Source organism: Acomys minous (assembly GCF_964271855.1).
Source record: "Acomys minous genome assembly, chromosome: 1".
In the NCBI taxonomy this organism is placed as follows: Eukaryota; Metazoa; Chordata; class Mammalia; order Rodentia; family Muridae; genus Acomys; species Acomys minous.
Genome location: NC_140483.1, coordinates 184,230,613 through 184,248,960, shown reverse-complemented (window position 1 = coordinate 184,248,960; position 18,348 = coordinate 184,230,613). Strand labels below are relative to the sequence as shown.

The 18,348-nt window shown below is 44.0% G+C and overlaps 1 protein-coding gene across 7 annotated transcripts in view; it reads right to left on the bottom strand.

Annotated features, from left to right (window-relative positions):
- FGGY (FGGY carbohydrate kinase domain containing) overlaps positions 1–17,653 on the bottom strand; it is a 375,878-nt gene extending 358,225 nt beyond the window's left edge. For 6 of the 7 annotated variants that reach the window (XM_084784087.1, XM_084784089.1, XM_084784093.1 and 3 more), the window contains exon 1: positions 17,533–17,653. The gene's annotated coding sequence lies outside the window, so the exon portion shown is untranslated. Of the gene's footprint in view, positions 1–1,456; positions 1,585–17,532 lie in introns of those variants that run through there. The other variant, XM_084784088.1, reaches the window with a different exon arrangement.
- Positions 17,654–18,348: the final 695 nt, after the last annotated feature.

Genomic DNA, 18,348 nt, shown 5'->3' with positions numbered 1-18,348 from the left:
TGGGAGCCAGGGAGGTGTTCTCCCAGCAGCATTTGGACAAACCTCCCGTTCGTGGCTTTCTAAGAAGGATGTCCTAATCAACATTCTGGTTCAGCATTTCTCTACTATTGTCATCTTACTCTCTTTGAGAGTTGTGTCCACACCTGGAACCTGAAATGAAGCTCACTCATCTGAACCCTGAAGCACCCAGATTCCCTGAGAGCAGATTTCTTGCCCCCTCCTACTCTGTGCCCTTTGCTCCTAAGTTACAAGTACAGTCCTCTGTGTCCTGAACTCCAAACCCAAACTTAAGCAGGACCCAAAGATACAAAAACCTAAGAAACAGAGAAAATATTATTCTTTTCTCTAATTAGGAAATAACATTTTCAAACTAAAGGGAAAACATGTTCCCTTTCTAATTGAGGAAAAAGGGGTTGGGATGACCACCGTGTGGCTTGTCTCACTACAGAGAGCCAGTCAAGGAGGCCAGGACATCTCTCACTCGTTCTGCACCTCAAGCAGCAGGCGTAATCTGCCCCAAGCACACAGGCAGCAAGCACCAGCCCCAGGACTTGAATCCCAGCCTCTGGTGTTAAGTTTGGGGCACTTTCCACAATACTCAGCTGAAACTGAAACTCAGTGCCTTTGCCAACCTCAATAACAGCAAGGACAGACGCCACAAGAGCTACGGCCTGACATCATGACTGTATTTAATCTGTATCTTAAGCCCTGTCAGGTAGGCAGTGGAAGCCCCATTTCTCAGGGAGATGAGCTGAGTGTTGGAAGGGGACATCAGGTAGAGCAGACATAGAGAGGCTGTGATTCCAGGCTGGGCCAGGGCAATCCCAAGCCTGCTTTATGGATGATGAGGATACAACTTAGGTTTTATTTCACTGTTTCTAAGCAAAGAGGAACACTCTAAAAAGAAAAGCAGCTGTTGGGGATGGGAGGGGTGGTCAGAAAAAAAGAAGGCCACGGCCTCCGGGTGGCAAAGAGAAAGAAAAATAATGAAACGAAATTCAAGCTGGGCGCACACAAGCCCTGAGACATACCTAGTGTCTCTGTCTAGAAGACACCTCAAATACCAGATTCTTCCAAGTCCTCAGCATGGGCTTTACTGACTCCTGGCTCCTATTGATTATCAAAAGGCAGTTCTGTGCCATAAATATTTATATGGTTCATTAAATGATGGCCTATATAAATATTATTAGAAATATACCACAGGAAGTCACAGATTTCACAGCTGACTCTTTCAGCAAATGTGCAAGCTGCTCAAATGCCACGTGAGGAAAAGAGGGAGACCTGGATGGGAGGGCTGCTCTCTGCAAAGCTATTTCAGTCACGCCTAGAAGCGGGTAAATGCTACAAATGCTCCACTAAAAACCAACCCCCAGGGAACTGTGCTGTCCCCGTGTTCCCTGCTTTCCCCTTACAGAGCCTAGTCCCGGCAAGACTATTCCCCAGTGGGTGAGCTCACCTTAGATTCTGCTTCTTAAGGCTCAGTTTAGTTGGTGTCAGCCTACAAAGTATGTCCCAGGGCTGGGGAAAGAATCCCGTGCCCTCTTTCAGCAGTGCTCTTTGGACTCTGCTGGGAACTCATGTGTTCTAGCCTCATGCACTTTAGTGTTTGGTTACATTGTAATCAGGCTTGGGTAAGACTGGAGATGAGCAACAGGTAGGCCTGTATGTTCACATCTGCCTTAACTTATTAACAGGAAAGCTTCCCCACTCCTGTGAGGCCATCCCGCATGCTCTAAGATGGTGAGAAGATTTTGAACAGGAAGGAAAGAGTGGATACAGCAATAATAAGTAGTTCTTTATGGTTTCTATCAGCAGCATAGCCAGGACTAATAAGTGTAGCTTGCCCGCAGGCACTTTCCTTCTTAAAGTGAAAGGCTATGACTGCCTCCTCCTCAGCTTTGCAGCTCGGGAAACATATTTTTTTTAGAGCTGTCTAGTTTCCAATACCAGCTCAAAGAAATACTTCAAATATTTCTTAGATTCCCAAGTCTGTGGAATTTGTGCAGCTAAACAAAGCATCTTTCATCCAAATTCACCTGTGGCCTGGTATAAACCTGCAGGCAGCATAAGAGTGCTTTGGATCAAGTCTGGAATGACTAGCATGTCATGACATTAGTGTTGGCTCTGTTTCTTAACAATGAAACTTTATTATACAACCCAACTAGCTTACACAAAAGGGAAAAAAGGTTAAAGGGAAACAAGAGTGAACCTTCCAGTATCTGTTCCACAGGACGGGTCCCTAGGTGTCTCTGGCCTGCGTGCTGTTCCAGCCTGTTTGCTGATCCTCTTCCCGATCCACAAGCGCTCAAGCCCAGTCCAAACCTGCTGCTCCCCTCTCTCCTCTCCGCCAGCCTGTCTCTCACGTGGCAAGGGGCGGTCTCCCTCTCCCATTGAGGGTCGATTAGAAACACAAAAGTCCAGGTGGAGTCCCCAGGTCAGCTTCCTGAATTCCAGGCCCAGGATGGCTCCACCCAGTCTATCTCAAGGTTAATCTCAGGGAGTATCTGTGGTGTGTCCAAGGGCAAAGCCCACCAAGACTGCTTTCACTTGTGACAAAGCTTACAGTCCTTCCCACACATTAGAGCAGCGGTTCTCAATCCTTTGGGGCTGAATGACGCTTTCCCAGGAATCACCTAAGACCATCAGTAAACACAGACATTTACATTAAGATTTCTAACAGTAGCAAAATCACAGTTGTGAGGAAGCAACAGAAATAATTCTATGGCTGGAGGTCACCATGCGGAATTGTAGTGAAGGATCACAGCATTAGGGAGGTGGAAAACACTGCACTAAAAAGAAGGAAGGGAATGAGCAGAGCGCAACCTGGAGAAGCCTGGAGAAGCAGAGGGCACCCTAGAGAAGCCTGGAGAAGCAGAGGGCACCCTGGAGAAGCAGAGGGCACCCTGGAGATGCCTGGAGAAGCAGAGGGCACCCTGGAGAAGCCTGGAGAAGCAGAGGGCACCCTGGAGAAGCCTGGAGAAGCAGAGGGCACCCTGGAGATGCCTGGAGAAGCAGAGCGCACCCTGGAGAAGCCTGGAGAAGCAGAGGGCACCCTGGAGAAGCAGAGGGCACCCTGGAGAAGCCTGGAGAAGCAGAGGGCACCCTGGAGATGCCTGGAGAAGCAGAGCACACCCTGGTGACGCCTAGAGAAGCAGAGCGCACCCTGGAGAAGCCTGGAGAAGCAGAGGGCACCCTGGAGACGCCTGGAGAAGCAGAGGGCACCCTGGAGAAGCCCCTGGGAGGGAGCAAGAGCAGTGTCCAGCACTCACTCTAGCAAACGGCCTGGGCTCCCTGGTCTCGTGCGAGCAGAAGGGGAAGAGGAGGGATAGAGAGAAGAAATGGAGAAAGAAAAGTAGATAGATTCCTTCACCAACACATATATGTACCAGACTTCCTGCCCAAGAAAAGCCACAGTACAGAAAAGGAACAGAGAATGAAATGTTGGTTCTCAGAGATGCAGACAAACACATAATACTAAAAACAAACCACAATCCAGCAAAACCACTGTCTATGCTGAAAGTTGCCCTGGAGTGCTCAGTCAGTCGCCCTATTGTGAAGACATAAAGTAAGTTGAGTACCAGGGCATCACCTGGGAATCCCACGACACGGACATCCCCGAGCCCCTTGCAGACACCGTGCACCCTGAGAAAAACACCAACCATCACACTCCTTATTTCTGAGCTCAGACGTTCTGGAGAAAAGCTGCAAGCAGGAGCACAGCAATTATCCTAGGAAGTGATGTCAGGCTGTATCTTGGCAAGGGAGCATGCTTGCAGAGCCTGCCCTCCCTCCTTAGCCATCTTTCTGTATCCATCTACTGACACACAATGCAGAGAAGGTTCAGCCCAAACAAGGGACTCAGAAAGAGGCTGAAGGATGGATGAGGATAGAAAGGGGCAAATCCTTTCTAAATAAGAGAGAGAGAGAGAGATCGAGGCATCGGAGGACACAGAAGGAAAAACTGCCATAAACATTGCAGCATCGCCAAGGGTGCCAGAACCCAAGAACTCAAAATGGTGCTCAGAGGGCCACAGCTCCCAGCATGGCAACTCCTCCCGACTTCACAATTTTCTAGTATGTATTATCACAATTAATCACCAAAATTAACAAGATCCAGTCTATGCATCTCAATGAACTCTGGCACAAAGTGCCCATTTGGAACAGAAGCTGTGGTACTTCCCAAAGGAGCATCCCAATACTTTCAACTATTCAACTTTCAACTATTAAATATATCTTTGTGCAATTATCCACCCCCAAAATAAAAAAATCTATGATAGCATTAGTAGGAAAAACAATTAGCTTTATATATTCTCTGTATATAAATTCTGTCTATTACTTGCATTATGTTATTTAGCCTTTCTTGTTCCCTTTTCTACATACTATACTATATCCAAACATATACTTGTTTCTGTACATATGTTATGTATATATATGCATATGTATATATATGTATATATATATTGTGTGTGTGTATAATATATATATAGAATTTTGGTTGTGATGGTTTTTATTTGCAAGTCTTTTTTAAATTTTTGTGTACACTGGTGTTTTGCTTGCATTTTTATCTGTGTGAAGATGTTAGATTACCTGGAGCTGGAGTTCAGACAGTTGTGAGCTGCCATGTGGTGCTGGGAATTAAACCCATGTCCTTTGGAAGGGCAGCCAATACAGTGCTTTTAACTACAGAACCATCTCTCCAGCCCCTGCAAGTATTTTTATAATAAAGTTTATTTAGAAATACATATTACCTATTCTGAGGTCTTTTCATTTTATCTAAAATCGCAGTTAACACGGAGAGAGAGGGACACAGGGAAAGAGGGAGGCAGGGAGTGGGGGGGGGAGAAACAGCGAGCACCCAATGCTTTCTCTCTGCCAGTATATGAGGGAAATGAGACTGAAAATGAATCCTCCTGAAGTTTCTAGTGCACAGTCTTACGTTGCTGTGGTGTGGGTGCTTACGTGCTTTGCACAGGGGGCAGAGCCTTCATGGATGCAATCAGGACGCTTACACAAGAGGCCCAGGAGGTACTTCAAGCAAAATCTAATGTGCCTAGTAAAACTGCATAAGGCAGCTAAGTGGTTTCTTGCATTCTATACCATTCTTTATTCTGGAGAATAAAGATGCATTTGTTACTAGGCCAGGAACTGCGATTCATCCTTGCTGAAAACTCAGGCTTGCCTATATTTTGAGGAACCTCATGCTTTGCAATGAGCCATTTTTTTTAAAGATCAATAAAAGTAACCAGAAGTGTTCCAGTTAGTGCTTCTAATGTTGTGATAAAAGTCTTGACCAGAAAGAACTCGGGGAGGAAAGGGTTTCTTTGGCTTACATGTCACAGTCCTTGAATGAGAGCCACGGCAGAAGTTCAAGGCAGGAACTGAAGGCAGCAACTAAAGCCGAGACCATGGAAGAGCGCACAGTTGCTGGAGCGCTTCTCATGGCTTGCCCAGCCCGCCTTCTTCAAGGACTCAAGACCACTCGTCCAGGCTTGGTAGCACCGCAGGGTCAGTACCCTTAACCTCTGAGCTATCTCTCCAGCCTACTAATTTATATCTCAATAAATCTTGTTTCCTTGTGCTTACGGATAAGCACAAGATAGCATAGTATGGTAATAAGGTGATTAATAAGTTCTGAGGTTGGAAGACTGTTAATACATAAAATAATCAAATAATTTTTTAAATAAAAAGAACTGAGGATGTTCTTCCTCTAAAGGGTTCCAGAAGCACTGTAGCAACAGCAGTGTTTCACTAAGAATGTCCCCCATTCGCTCAGACATGTGAACACTTGGTTCCCACTGGGTGATGCTCTTTGGGCACATTATAGAGCCTTGAGGAATTGCAGTCTACCTTACTGAGGTGGGTCCTGGGAGCTAAGTCGCGCCCTGTTTGCAGTGCACCCTCTTAGATTTCTATGTAGAGTTGGAGATGTGGTCTCTCAGCCTTCTGCTCCAGTTTCACCCCACCACACCTCTGCACCATTATGGACTTTCCCCTCCTGAAGCCTTAGGCCAAAATAAACTCTCCCTTCCCTAAATTGCTTTGGTCATGGCAGTTTATCACAGCAACAGACCAGTAACTAATACAGCAGCCACTCTGTGTAGAGCACAGTCCTCTGTGACTGTGGAACTCCATGGCAGCCAACGTCAGCAGGAAGGGAGGAGAGAAGGACAGAGTCCATCCAGATGAGCATCCACGGGTCCCTCAAGGGTGAGCTCCCTCTCTCCAAACCCTTCTAACACCGAAGTTCTCTAACACCATAGGCTTGGACTGAAGCTCTCGCATTGCCTGGAAGTAGAAAATCCTTGTATTGGTGCAAAGCAAGTGTCCTATCTTAAATGCAAAGCCATTTTATTTTAATCCCTCATATGCCTACTACAAAGTTACAGCTGAAACATGGAAATTATATGCAAACATGAATTACTTTCATGTACACTCTTCTTCCTGGGAGATGGATTCCTGACTCTTCTTTGAATTATTAATAATTTACATATATATACAGTTTCTCCCCTATCACTTTCCCCTCCAAGAGGCTACTGTTGATTTGCAAACATAATTAACTACAAAATGATTTTCTACAGAACTAGCTAGTCCTTCAATGTAATACCATAGTCATTAGCATTTTGGCCGAAATCCACAGATTTTCCCAGAAACTCATTCAAATTAAACCAGCAGAAGAACCCACCAACCTCAAAGAGGATGTCACACAGACATCCCAGGCAACCTCAGGGAAAGCCACAAAATCCATTCTGCATAACAAACTCATGCCTCAGACAAAGGCCAGCACGGCTGCAGTCTTCGTTCTGTTCTAGTGTTTACCTGTTCATGAAATGTGGATAGGCATCTTTAAGCCCAGGGAGAAAGGCATGAAGCAGCAGTTCTCAACCTGTGGGCCGTGACCCAATTGTGGGTCAAAGGACCTTTTCACAGGGGTTGCAGATCAGATATCCTGCATATCACATATTTACATTAGGTTTCATGACATTAGCAAAATTACAGTTATGAGGTAGCAATGAAAATAATTTTATGGTTGGGGGTCATCAGAGCATGAAGAACAGTATTGAAGAGTCACAGCACTAAACAGATTGAGAACCACTTTAGGGCCTAAAGGATCAGTTATTTGAAAACCAAACAATCAATTTGAAAATCTAATAGTCTGCCATTCCTCGAACACCCCTGGGGGGGGCGGGGGGGCTATCATGGGCTGAGGATGCCGCTCCTCCTCAAGCCCTCCTGCCTCCAGCCTTACTCCCTCCCTGAGATCAACCCTTCCCACTACAGCCCTGCAAACTTCCGGTTGGCTGCCTCTGGCCTCAGGCTTCCTCTTCTGCAGCACAAACAGTAAATGAGAGAAATTCAAAGAGAGAAATAAAAATGGACACATGCATCTGCAGCCTCAAAGTGAGCGAAGTGTTACAAATCAAAACAATTCGGAGATACAATGTCAACATAACACGTTAGCAGACAAACTCTGAAAATGCCCACTTTCAGTTAGGTCATGGACGGCTACGCTTTTCCCTGAAAAGTAACGCACTTAGTCGTTTGTAGAACGATTTGGCAAAATTTGTCAGCTTTGACAGTCTACCTTTACCTAGCAGTTCAACTTCTAAGAATTGATGGAGGATTGGCTGACCATAAAGCTGCACAAAAAATGTCTGCCCTAACACCTTTTATGCAAGAATGTCCTTGCAAAAAAACAATAATAATAATAATAATAATAAGAAGAAGAAGAAGAAGAAGAAGAAGAAGAAGAAGAAGAAGAAGAAGAAAAAGAAGAAGAAGAAGAGAAAGAAAGAAAGAAAGAAAGAAAGAAAGAAAGGAAATTAATACATGTTTATTGAGAAGGGAGTTTTTAAGAATAATATATCAGTAATTGTTTTAAAATAATAAAAAGAGCTACAGAAACATACTGATCATCTATTAATAACTGAAAAGGCAAATTCCGCCAAGCACAGCAGCTCACATCTACTATCCCAGCTGCCTGGAAGGTTGAAGCTGAGGTATCAGTGTGCGTTCACAGCTATGTTCTAGTATATAGCAAGTTCCAAGCTAAGCTGAGCTACAGAATGAAACCATGTTTAAAGGAACAAAGTAAACAAGGAAACAAGCTCTTAAATGAATATAGTATGACCCCTTCTGCATTATTTTTACACAAGGAATAGAGCGCTAAGCAGCCATGGCCGTGCACGCCTGGAACACTGTTACTCGGGACAATCATTAAATTACTTTAGTCCTTCCTCAAGTGCCCCAGTCTTCCCCTAGGAGTTCACCAGAAAGTAATGGTTCATGTATTTTTCAATAATTACAATCATATGCACCTACATCTTTCCTAAACTTATTTATTTTTGAGATATCCTCCATTTTCAGTCAAAATATTTACAAATATTTTCTGTGCAACCAATGGTACTATAAACTTAGCCTTAGCCAAAGGCCATACTGATCTTGCCTACAACTCTGGCGTGCCCACAACAGCTGGGCAGGGAACAACACTTCTGAGATGTGAGGCACCCTCCAAGGTCCCAAAGGATTTCCAGCATCTGTGCTTTCACAAGGCAACATTTTTTAAACCCTAAACTAGACTTACTCTAACATCAAAGTTGCCACATAATTCTACTAGATCAGAATTTGGTCAACTGACTGAGTCTGATCTACCTAAATCATTCTTGATTTTACAGACTTTTTCTACTTTTTGACCTTCATCCCTCACCTTTTATATATATATCTCCCCCACGGCCAGTTAGCAGAACCCAAGCACCTCAGCTTTCGGCCCTGTGTGCAGAGAACTGCCAAACAGCTTATCCACAGATCCAGATGGCCACAGACTAGCAACATACTCAGCCTGACCCATCGCTCCCTCCTCAGCCCTCCCTGAACCAGTCACACCAACAGAGCTATATAAATACCCCTCTCTCTGAACTCCACATCACTGAGCTATCCTTGCTAATGGCTGTTTCCAAATAAAACTTCTGGAGAAAAGAATGTTTTTGTCTGGATAGGAAATACAATTTTCCTTCATACATCAAGCCTGTTCCTTCTCTAGTGGGGATCTCTTCATGTTTTTGTTATGTTACTGTGAAAAGGATCACACAACACCTCCATCAGCATCCACTAAAACCGTCATCGCACAGGGCGATCCACGAAAAGGACCAAACAGTTCAATTTATGTACCTAATCACAGAGTATCAGACAACATAGAGCGAACTCGGATGGGACAGTAAAAAGAAAGGCGCGTAAGTGATTACACTCTCAGTGGCTGACAAGGACAGAAACAGTAGACAGCTCAGCAAGGCTGTGACAGGCAATGGGAATCCATCAAGCTGCCCTGGCCAGACAGATTTTAAAAAGTACCCTACTCAGCCAGTATAACATGAGTGCTCTGACCAGATGACCTTGGTTAAATAACACTAAAAAATAACTCTAAAAATCTAACGGATTCAAGTCATACAAAGGAGGGTCTATGATCATGACAGAACTATATATCAATGATCAAAAAATATAGAACAAATCCTCAAATATATGAAAGCTAATGAACATACTTCTTGAATACAACTACATAATTTCAATGTGTTTAATTGGAGGCAAATAAAAATATAGTGTATGCGTTTTACAATGCAAATAATACCAGACCTAGAAGTTGACTTCATCAAATGTCAGTATCAGAAAAGTCTCAAGATAATACCTTCAGCATTCCCCCGAGGAAACTAGGAGGAAAGGAACCCCATATGTGTTGAAGAAAAGAAATAATGAGACGCACAGAAGAAATCATTCACTTTTAAAAACAAAAATTAGAGGGAAAGAAAATTTGACTAAAATCTAGCACTTTGAGAAGACAAACAAAATTAATATAATTCTACCGATAATGATGATGATGAAAATAAAAAGAAAATGCACACACTGCCAATATTGAGAAAGAGAGAGATGAGGTCAGATTGGTTTCTATAGCTATTTAAATAGGTCAGGACCTGGTTTGCATGGCAGCATGTTAATAAAGTGGACAAATTAGTCACTTCCTGTAAAGCCCTCAAGGCACACAAACTATCAAGCCTCACGTGAGAAGAAACACAATGGAAGAGTACCCAGTGGACAGCATAGCGAAGTAGCTTTCTGCCACCTCACACACCACAGTGGCTGTGAGAAGCAGACAGCAGTGAGAGGGCCTTTGGAAGAATCTGAGGGGAAAATGCATCAAAGAGGGTAAGAATAAGACTTCCCCCAATAAACACCATATATGTTGCCAAAACAGAACATTATGGTGCATGATTTTTCCCCGAGGGGAGGGGGGAAAGCAGCACCATCAGTGAGACTCTGGCTGATCCAGCTGTGCAGGATTCCACCCAAGGCATCCTCTCCTTCTTAACACTGTGTACATCACAGTAGCTGCAGGTTAGCAGGAGGCCCACTCACACGCTGGTGCCAGCCTCTCCCTCTGGCCCAGACATGAGCCTAACACTGCTCGCCCCCCTCAGCCTCCCTGTCAGGAGGAGACTGACTTTACAGATGGCTCACAAACACACATGCAGTGGCTCAACTCCACACGACCAGGAGAAGGAAGGCGTGCAAACATGAGGACTTCGGGGCAACACTGTGGGGAAAACAAGCGTCTTTGCAGGACTAGGAGAAGGTCCATGACCTTAGGGATGGCTCCCCAAAGGGAAACAAGACGGTGACGCGGCCGCATCCATAGAAAACACCGAACTGTCTCAGAATCCCCAGATCAGCTCATCAAGGAGAGGTTTTGTTTCCCAGAGCTAGTGAGCAAAGCTAAAATGGAAGATGGCTTCCTGAATACTGAGACCCGCAAGGAGGCACTTTGAGAAGCATCTTCACAGCACAAAAGAAACACACTAATGCCATCAACCAAGGCCAATGAGTTAAGATACAAGACATGCTTGGCAGTGAATTTAAAGAAATCAAATAATTGTTTTAAGGAAGTTCCGTGACATACCAGAAAAGAAGAGTAAACAAAACAAAAAACAAAAACAAAACAAAAAAAAAAAGCAATGCACAACAGAGAAACTAATGGGAAAGAAAACAAATTCTGGAGCTGAAGAAGACAATGAAGACAAAATGGGAAACACTTGGGTTGCTGCCGTGATAAAACGCCCTGAGGAAAAGCAGCCTACGGGAGAAGGGGTTGAGTTAGCTCTCGTCCCAGGTTACCATCCATTACTACAGGAACATCAAGGCAGCAGAACTGGAAACAGTCGATCACGTAACTTCACAGCAAAGAGCAGAGAAGTGAACGCAGGCACGCCTCATGTTTCTGCTCTGCCTACTTTGTCCGCATGTATGCCGCCCGGGGCCTAGCCCTGACAGTGGTGCTACCCAAACTCAATTAACTCAATTAAGAAAAACCTCTCAGGCATGCCCACAGACCAACCTGCTATCAGCAATCCCCCACTGATACTTTCTTCGCAGATGATTCTAGATCACATCAGGTTGAGAACCAACATGATAGAACAGATTACAGGAAGTCCTGAAGGAGCAGAAAATGGGGCAAGAATGCTACATTAAATAAACAGCAGATAAACAGCAGATGAAAACTTCTCAAATCCTGTAAGAAATGTGGCTATTCAAGCACGTGATCTTAAAGGTCTATAGAGATCTCAAATATATTCAATGCAAAGAGGACTACTTAGATACATAATTATATTGTCAAACTAAGTGGTTTTTTTTTTAAGTAGCAACAGAAAAGAGAATTTTAGATACATAAAAGCCCCCAATAGAATGCTAATATATTTCTCAGCCGAAACTTTGCAGAGGGGAACAGAGCAAAATAATATACTCCATGTTCCAGTTTTGGGTTTTTTTTTCCCCTCCTTAAAAAAAAACCACCAAAACTGTCCTTTGATAATGAACAAGAGACAAACAGGAGACCTGACCGTGGGACCGTATCACTACCACTAGATCCCTTCTTCCATGGGATTCCCCAGGCTCCGAGGGGAGGGACCCTATGGAGACCTTTGGTTGAGATTCTTCCTCTGCATAATGTCTGGGTGATGGTCCTTGGATCTGCTCCCATGTGCTGCCAGAGGAAGCCTTCCTGAGGACAACCTGACAGGGCACTGTCCCTTGAGTAAAACAAACTAGCACCAAGTGTTGACGGATCTATGCAGGCACTGTGAAAGAAGGGAGGGAGATCTTCCGGAGAAATAAAAAAAGACGATCCTAAAACTCATATAGAGCCACAGAAAACAAAACAAAACAAAAAATATCTAAATCTATCTTGTATAAAAAGAGCAAAGCTCTTTCCACCATCTTGGCCCCTGTGGGCCTGCTGGGGACAAGGTTTCTAAATGGCAAGTGTGTCTGGAAGACCGTGCAGCCAAACCACGTTTGCTGGCTCTAAGTAAAGTTTCCAGAACCAAAGAGAGCACATGAATCTTCTTAGAGTTTAAGGTGTTTATGCCTAAGATTAAACTGAACTCTACTCGAGAAGAGATGTGTTTATATGTATAAAACAAAAACAGCCCAGAGACTGCTGGAGGCAAACCAAACAAATCTGGAGAAATCTGAGGAAAGGTGATTGGGGACGCCTGGTTCATGCCAAATTCTGAAACAACCTTTCTACAGAGGCCAATGGACACAGACTGCATGCGATGGTGTACCTCTCATTGATTTTAACTAATGGAAGGTAAACAAATAAAAGCAGGTTTGTTAAAAAAAAAAAAAAGAAAGAAAGAAAGAAAGGAAGAAACACCAGACTTCCTTATTTGAAACTACATTGCAAAGCCACAGTATTGAAACCAGCATGGCACTGGATCCCAAACAGATGCCCCAACTAACAGATTACAATTGAACTCTGAAATGAGCCACACATATTGGTCAATTACTCTTCAACAAGATCATGCACCAAAAATTCACAATGGGGAAGAGTTTCTTCAACAGATGATTTTGGGGAAAGTAACTAGTCACATGCAAAGGAATGAAGCTAGATTTGTTCATTACACACACACACACACACACACACACACACACACACACACACAGGAATAACATAGGCAAAGGCAGTAAAAATAAACAGCAGCAAATGCCTAAATTTAACACTTCTACACTACAAAGGAAATGAAAAGGAGAAAATATTACATGCCTGATAAATTGTTAAAATTCACCTTACATAAAAACTGATGCAACTCAACAGCAAAACAAATCAGTAAATAAATAACTTGAATAGACATTTTTCAAAGATGTTCACATCAATAACCAGAGAGAAATACAAATCAAAACCACAGCATATGGTCTCAGTCTTGTCAGGTGAGTAGTCATCAAAAGGGCGAGCACTAACAAGAATTGATGAAGAAGACTGAACTCTGTTCACACAACTGTTCTGGAAAACACTGTGGATATTCCTCAAGAACTTCAATGCAGAACTACCACATCACCCACCAGCCTGTCCTTCTGAACACACATCCGTGTGACCAGAGACTTACTTACACATACATGCCCACTGAGTTTTATTCACAATAACTCAAGCATACACACACACACACACACACACACACACACACACACACACACACACACAAAACACACACACACACACACACACACACTCAGCCTACCACATCCACAGATAAATTCAGCCAAAAATAAAAACTTAGAAAACAACTGTGTCTGTACTAAATCCACGGGGACTTTTCTACCCATCATTTTTTAAGCACTATAGCATGATGATGTTCGGGTTTCATCCATGTTGTTATGACAACTATCCTAACCAAATGTTGATGAGGAAACCATTTATTTCCGTTCACCATTCTAGATTAGTCTGTCACTGAGGGAAGTCCAGAGATGCAGGCAGGAACTCAAAGCAGTTCCTTGAAGGCAGACCTGTTTGAAATTCCACACATTATTACCTCTGACCAAGGAACTCAATGCAAAACCAAAGAAGTACAGCAGGGACCATGGAGGGTGCTCCTTGCTAGCGGGTTCACTGGCTAGCTTTTCTCTGCTGATTTTCTTAGACCTGCCTAGGGACTGTGCTGTGTTCTCTCTGTCTCCCTCCCTCCCTCTCTCTCCCTCTCTCTCTCTCTCTCTCTCTCTCTCTCTCTCTCTCTTCTCTCTCTCTCTCTCTCTCTCTCTCACACACACACACACACACACACACACAAAGACACAGAGGTGGGGAGGGGCAGAGAGGAAGAGAAACGGAAGGAAAGAGGGAGAGACAGACAGACAGACAGACAGACAGAGACAGACAGAGGCACCAATCTGACGTAAGTAATTCCTCAATTAAAAGTCTCTCTTCAGCTCACTCTAGGCTATCTCAAGTTGACAGTTAAAAGTTTATTAGGACAGACACCTATTATATAGGCATCAGTTTACATGCTGTATTCTGCTTTATAAGCAATGAAAAGATTACTTTTAAAATAAACAGAAGCAGGTGTGTGCGTGTGTGTGTGTGTGTGTGTGTGTGTGTGTGTGTGTGTGTGTGTGTGTGTGATATAAAATAAAATACTGAATTTCCCTTTCAGGGTGGGTCTACTTCCTTTCTATTAACAAGCCAAGGTACAGTTCCATCCACGTTCACCATGGGAGGGAAAGTGAGCTTGTTGGCCTTAGTTGCAGAGCATGGGTAAGAGGTTACTGACTGGAGCTAAATGACTCCAAAGCAGCCATTCCAGACAGTCTTCATGCAGTGTGATGACTGCTTCCCCTTAGGCATATGGATGGAAGCCCCTCCCCCTGCCTTGCCCCACCTTACTCTAGCTCCTCCTCCAGACTCTAAGGAAGCATGCAAATGGCGGAAAACTACCAAAAAAATTGGCTGTTTACTCTGGGGAGGGTCCAATGATTCCTCCCACACCCTCAGTCTAAGCTCATCTCATCTGGAGGTCAGTAGTTTGGCTTAGAGGACAGCAGCTTGCATCACTATGCTAAATTACCAGGAAAAAAACCCTGCACATCAGTGTGGTTTTGGTGTCTACAGAAGGTATGGAACAAAAATTCCCTGAAGATACAAGAGACAAAGGAAATCTATGATATCTTCACTACTATATAGAACCTAAAAGGCTTTAACTCATTAAAACAGAAAATAAAATGGTAGTTACCAGCTGATGGGCTGTAGGGGACATGCGATGTTGGTCAACAGCTACAGACTTTCAGTTCTAAGTTGAAAGTTTTCCCAAGATACAGTGAACAACAGGGTGATAAAATTATCATTATTATCTGTTTATAGAGCAGCACTTAGGAAAAGAAATACTATATCAAATGTTACGTTTGTTAGCTAGTTTGGCTGTGGTGATTATTTCAAAATGTACACATATATAAAACATATCATTTATACTGAGTATATATAAATGTTGTTAGTTACAACAACAGCTCGGAGAGGCAGAAAAAAGCACAGTCTGAGCAGGCCTGTAATGATAAACGTGAAATGTGAACACTTTAAAACTGTTTATTTCCTGGGAGATTAGTAAGGCACACTACTGGTGTGTCTATGAGAACACTCCCACAGAGGATTAAGTAGGATATCACACACACACACACACACACACACACACACACACACACACACACACACACACACACCACCCATGTGGCAAGCGCCATCTCACAATGGGCTGTGGTCAAAGGGGAAAGAGGGGGAACTCACTCACGAAGCATGTTCTTTTCCTCTCTCCCTCCTGTCATGATCAAGTGAGCTGTTCCTATATGATGGAAGTGAAATCAGGAGCCAAAGTAACTTTTCCTCCCTTAAGCTGTTCTTCTCACAGGCTCATCACAGCCACGGGATGTCTAAGAAGCATAAGTCCCTGCTGTTTAGATCAAATGGCTTTGTATTTGGCATCCCCCCACACACACCATCTCAGGCCCGGGCGGCTTCACTGGTGAGTTCTACGAACCATTGGAGAAGGGATATATGTGTCTGGGTCAGGGTGTGTGTGTGCGTGTGCGTGTACGTGTGTGTGTCTACAATAGATAGATAGATAGATAGACAGATAGACAGATAGATAGATAGATAGATAGATAGATATGAAAATGCTCCCTAACTCATTCCTTAAGGCCAAAATCAGTCAGAAAACATAACTCAGAAAGGAAAATTACAAATCAATATCCAATATCAGCAATGACACTGAAATGCTTAAAACCTCAGCAAATGTAATCTAATCTAAACTATGCAGCTTAATTGCATGGCAGTTGTTCCTCAACAGACCTGCCACGAACTACCTGAGCTGAGAACACCTCTCTTCCTGCCATCATCTTCAGAGGCTAGAGATCTCTGTGACACAGTCTAATGCAATCCCCACTTCAAACCCCCTAGCGGCTGGGAGTTTAAAGACAGGGCCCCAATCTGGTCTGTTGTTGTTTCTAAAGAGCTAGTAACTGGCTATGCTGTTTAGATAAAAAGTTATAGAAAGGTAACTAAATTCCAAAAGACAAGGCCCACAACAAAACTCATCACAGCCTACCCCTCCCCCCCCCACCCACCCCCACACAGTACTCCATCTTCTGGGTTATTCCCTGTCCCCACCTGCAAGCTTTAACTTCCTAATCCTACATCACTCCCAAAAATCATCCACAGGACCGCAACACCCCCTAGTTTCCACACCCAAACCCCATCGCAGTGGGCAACCATCCTCTGAGCTCCCACTCACACAGCCAGGCCAGAAGCCCTGAAGACACAGTAGCAGCAACCTCCAGCTAGCTTCTAAAAGGACAACTTCAGGACTCACACCTGGCTCACAGGAAAGACCACAAACCTTTCCTTTTTTTTTTTTTTTTTCTTTTTTTTTCTTTTTTCTTTTTTCTTTTTTTTTTTTTAAGAGCAAGAAAATGAAACAAAAGACAAATCTACCTTTTAAATCTAGCCACAGTCTAAGACTTTAATTCTTCCTTACCGATCTGCTTCTTAAAAGCACAGTGCAGTGGGGTCTTGAGTGTGAACTCACACGTCACACTTCATGGGAGGATGACCACTTTTCTGTATCTTGGCCATGACTAGCCCTTTAATTAAGGGAAGAAATTAGACCTAAGATACATGCAACCCTCCAGTCAAATGAACATGAAGTTCATAAAAATGGAAAGATTCCCCTATATCCTTCCTGGTCTACAGCTCTTAACAAGACAGACTGCATTACCCCATCTAAACTGAAGTACACCTCAAACATTACTTTCCGCTGCTCAGCTCTAAAGTCATAAACAGCAGCAGCTGCTCTGAAACGCCTTGCATTGCCAAACTTGGATTCGAACACTTAAAATGCTTGGAGAATTGTCCCCAAATTGGCGTCGGGGTTGTTGGCGCGAGGGATGGGGGAAAGAAAGAAAGGGACTTTATTTAGTTAACTGTACGCTGGTCAGAGAGAGGGGGCCTTAAGCCCCAGACATCTGTAGGGGAGTCTTTGGGATGCAGTCCTCTCCCTTGGGCAGGACACCTCAGCCAGAAGACACAAGAAACTGAAAGGCCATCCCATGGCCTGGCTGGTGTGAGACCCAAAGGTGAAGGAGGGAAACATCTAAGCAGGCCGGAGAAGCTTTTTCTGCAGAAGCTGGCTAAGATCCAGCGTGCCTGCAAGAGCCCCTGGGAGGGTCACTTACTTGTCCAATATGAAATCACATTCTAGCTAGCAAGCCAGCAGGCCACCACGCGCAGCCCCACCGCACCCAGCAGGGCGGTCCAAGCACGCTGTGACTCCGCCCGCTCCGCGCCAGCCCATCCAGCAACCCTTGTAAGGCGCATCCTGATTGGTCCTTTGAAACGGGCCCCGGGAATGGCCAGAACCTGTAAGCCCCGCCCCTTCCCGCTACAGTGGAAATCCATGGTTCGCGATGGGAAGTAAATCCCTCCCTGGATTTTAAAGGCTGCAGAGTCTGCACAGTCTGAGGGATCCCCACTGAGTGCCCTACACCCTAACGCGTCATACAGTGCACGATGGGTGTTTCCTGTTACATCGCCCTTGGCTGAGCACCGGGATGCTGTGGGCTTACAGGAATCCTCTCACTTTATCCTGTGGCCAGAGCCTTTTAAGTAGAGATGACACTATAAATTTAAAAAGTAGATGTGCCCCTGCCTTTGAAAAGTTGGCAGACTGGTTAATACTGACCTTTCCAGTAAGCTATGTGTTATCCATACCTATCCCCCTGAGATAGATACTGAAAGTCCAACGCCTGTTTTTGGGCCACTGACAATGAGAATTGCAACCTGTGCTTTAGTTTGTGCTGTTTTTATTAAAAGTAGATTCCAGAGGTGAGGTAACCAGAATTGGAAGACAGCTTTTAGCAGCTATGCATCCAAAAGTTTTGTCCCTCTACAAAAAAAAAAAAAAGTTTAAAGCCTGAGGAAAGTGAGACTTTCACCAAGGTTGTGAAGGTCAAATTTTTTCAGTAATAACAATGACTTACTTAAAGAGACCT